Source organism: Monodon monoceros, unplaced genomic scaffold, assembly GCF_005190385.1.
Source record: "Monodon monoceros isolate NGI ecotype Baffin Bay Population unplaced genomic scaffold, NGI_Narwhal_1 Contig5626_ctg1, whole genome shotgun sequence".
Lineage (NCBI taxonomy): Eukaryota > Metazoa > Chordata > Mammalia > Artiodactyla > Monodontidae > Monodon > Monodon monoceros.
Window position 1 is genome coordinate 3,021 of NW_021701436.1, and position 3,786 is coordinate 6,806.

General features: G+C 37.6%; 1 pseudogene; it reads left to right on the forward strand.

Moving 5' to 3' along the window:
* Nucleotides 1-314: 314 nt before the first annotated feature.
* Nucleotides 315-3,127, forward strand: LOC114890419 (annotated as a pseudogene).
* The last annotated feature ends 659 nt before the right edge of the window (nucleotides 3,128-3,786 follow it).

The following is a 3,786-nucleotide window of genomic DNA, read 5'->3' on the forward strand; positions in this document are numbered from 1 at the left end:
TTTGTGGGCATTGTTAGGACCTTGAATTGAAAAACCAACACTAAAATCCAAACCAAAACAAAACAAAAAGCATGTATGAGACAACCAGGGGAGATCTGAATGTTGCCTGAATACTGGATGACTTACATTTTTTAGGTGTACTGGTTTGTTTTAAAAGAGTCCTTGTATTTTAGAGCTATATATAGAGGTCTTTACAGAAGAAGTGGCGTGATACTTGGCATTTGCTTCAAGATAATCCAGCAGTGGGGGGGGGGGGGGGGGGGGGGCAGACAGTGGGGGAGGATAGAGATCAAACAGGATTGGCCATAGGCTGGTAAAGCTGTTGAAAGCTTGATGGTGGTCACGTAGAGATTCATTTCATTACTCTTCTAAATTTGTATAGACTTGAACTCTTCAATAACAAAAATTAAAAGATAAATGAATAAATGAATCTAAAAAATAAACTCACTGAAGAAATACCTAACCTAGCTGTCAGCAGATAGATCACTGACACTAATCTTTTGATGATTGACCATTGGGTGGGTTTTGGCATATACCTCCAAAGGACTGATTGACTGACATTGCTATAACAAAACTCTCTATTCCCATCTACTTGTTTATGTGAACAGTACTTGCATGTGTAGAAGCAAAATCAAGAAATAAAGGTTTATGCTGAACTTTTTCATTTTGGCAAGAGGTAATATTTATCCATGAATTCAAGAATAAACAGAAAAAAAAAAAAGCCCCATCCATGCTATTAAGAGATGTGTATTTTCGGCAAATTTCTTTGTGTTTAATAACTGTTTGTATTATTTATCAAAATTTGTAATACTTACGTTATTTTGATCAAATATATACTAATACCAATTATAACAACCCAATCCAGAAGAAATTTTTAATATTTGGGACCTTTGGTATCAGGAAACTAAAACAAAAACAAAAACCATAAAAAATTACACAAGGATAAAAATATGTGGGGAAATGTAATGGCAATATCATTTTAAGGAGAAAAAGGAGTGATGTAAAATAGTGATAGCTCTTTTTTCCTATGTGTATGAGCCATACATTCTGGTTTCTTTGTATATCTCATAAGTGGTTTTTGGTTGTTGAAAACTGCACATTTTAAACAAGATAATGTGGCAACTCTGGAAAAATAGATAAAATATCTGATAGTTAAAGAAGAGTTTATTCATGTATTTTTACAAATAGGTGATGGGGTATCAATTAGAGCATTAGGATTGTATGGATATATTTAAAAGAATGATGTTAACAGTTTTATTTTAAATTGTCATTATTTATAATATACTGGAGAGCTGCCCTCTTAGCGCAGCCAGCAGCACATCTGGCTTATATAATATACCGGAAGTTACATCCTTTGCAACTCTTTAAACTTCAGAAATGTTAAATATTAGCTAAAAACGAGTAGGGGGACTACTTAGGTCTTTTTTTTCTTTTATTGATTTTTTTATTGAGTAAAATTCACAAAACATAAAATTAACCATTAACCATGTTAAACTGTATAATTCAGTAGCAGTTAGTACATTTACAGTGTTGCACAACCATCACCTGTATTTCCAAGACATTTTCATCACCTCAAAAGGAAACTCTAGGGTACTTTCCTGGTGGCGCAGTGGTTAAGAATCTGCCTGCCAAGGCAGGGGTTACAGGTTTGAGCCCTGGTCCAGGAAGACCCCACGTGCCATGGAGCAGCTAAGCCTGTGCGCCACAACTACTGAGCCTGCGCTCTAGAGCCCATGCTCTGCAACAAGAGAAGCCATGGCAATCACCACAACGAAGAGCAGCCCCTGCTCGCCACAATTAGGGAAAAGCCCACGCACAGCAACAAAGACCCAACGGAGCCAAAAATAAATAAATAAAATAAATTTTTTTTAAAAGAAAAAAAAAAGGAAACTCTACACCCATTAAGCAATCACTCCTCCTGGCAACCACTAATCTGTTTTCTGTCTCTATGGATTTACTACTCTGGACGTTTCATATAAATGGAATCATGCAGTATGTAACCTTGTCTAGCTTCTTTCACTTAACATGTTTTTGCTGTTTATCCAAGTTGTAGCATGTATCAGTATTTCAGTCCCTTTTATGGTTGAATAATATTCCACTGAATGGATATATCACATTGTGCTTATTCACTCTTCAGCTGATGGACATTTGGGTTGTTTCTACCTTTTGGCTATTATGAATAGTGCTGCTATTATGAACATAGGTGTACAAGTATTTGTTTGAATACCTATTTTCAATTCTTTTGGTTCTATACCCAGGAGTGAAGTTGCTGATAATTTTGTTTAACTTTTTGAGGAACTACCAAACTTTTCCACAGCCACTGCAACATTTTACATTTCTACCAGCAATGTATGAAGGTTCCAATTTCTCCACATCTTTGACAACTCTTGTTATTTTCCATTTAAAGAAAGTCATGGGCTTTCCAACCCTGGCCGGGCAGGATGGCTCCCGCAATGAAGGGTGGCAAGAAGAAGAAGGTCCGGTCTGCCATCAACGAGGTGGTGACCAGAGAATACACCATCAACATTCACAAGCGCATCGTGGAGTGGGTTTCAAGAAGCGTGCCCCTCGGGCACTCAGAGAAATCTGGAAATTTGCCATGAAGGAGATGGGAACTCCAGATGTACTCATTGACACCAGGCTCAACAAAGCTGTCTGGGCCAAAGGAATAAGGAATGTCCCATACTGTATCCGTGTGCGGTTGTCCAGAAAACATAATGGAAGATTCACCAAACAAGCTCTATACATTGGTTACCTATGTACCTGTCACCACTTTCAAAAATCTACAGTTAGTGTGGATGAGAACTAACTGCTGATTGTTCAGTAAAGTTATAGAACTGCCAAAAGAAAAAAGAAAAAAAAAGAAAAAAAGTTATGGTTAACTTAGTGGATGTGAAGTGGTATCTCAATGTGATTTTCATTTTCATTTTCCTAACGAGTAACAATGTTGAGCATCTTTTAATATGCTTGTTAACTGCAACTACCTAGTATTCACAAAATTACCTTAGGAGGTGTACAAACAAAAAGTGTATGGCTCATGACTCTAGGCCTAAACTGCTGTGTTTCTTTCCTTTTCTTTTTTAAACATCTTTATTGGAGTATAATTGCTTTACAATGGTGTGTTAGTTTCTGCTTTATAACGAAGTTTATCAGTTATACATATATATATGTTCCCATATCTCCTCCCTCTTGTGTCTCCCTCCCTCCCACCCTTCCTATCCCACCCCTCTAGGTGGTCGCAAGGCACTGAGCTGATCTCCCTGTGCTATGTGGCCGCTTCCCACTAGCTAGCTATTTTACATTTGGTAGTGTATATATTTCACTGTTACTCTCTCACTTCGTCCCACCTTACCGTTCCCCCTCCCCATATCCTCACGTCCATTCTCTACGTCTGTGTTTTTATTCCTGTCCTGCCCCTAGGTTCATCAGAACCTTTTTTTTTTTTTTTTTAGATTCCATATATATGTGTTCCATATGGTATTTGTTTTTCTCTTTCTGACTTACTTCACTCTGTATGATAGACTCCAGGTCTATCCGCCTCACTACAAATAACTCAATTTCCTTTCTTTTTATTAGCCCTCTTCTACTTTGAAGACATCATTATAAATGCTAAACTTCCAAGCCTACATGATGGAATTTGAATGCCAGTTAGCTAGCCCCTTGGACATAGTGAGCTTTTTCCACGCTAATTTGTTAGTTTGTCATGACAGCCCGAAGAGACCTTCAGCTGTGCCGAATTGTGGTTCTCACAGACTGAGTGGGAATGCTAAGGGAAAGACATTTTTG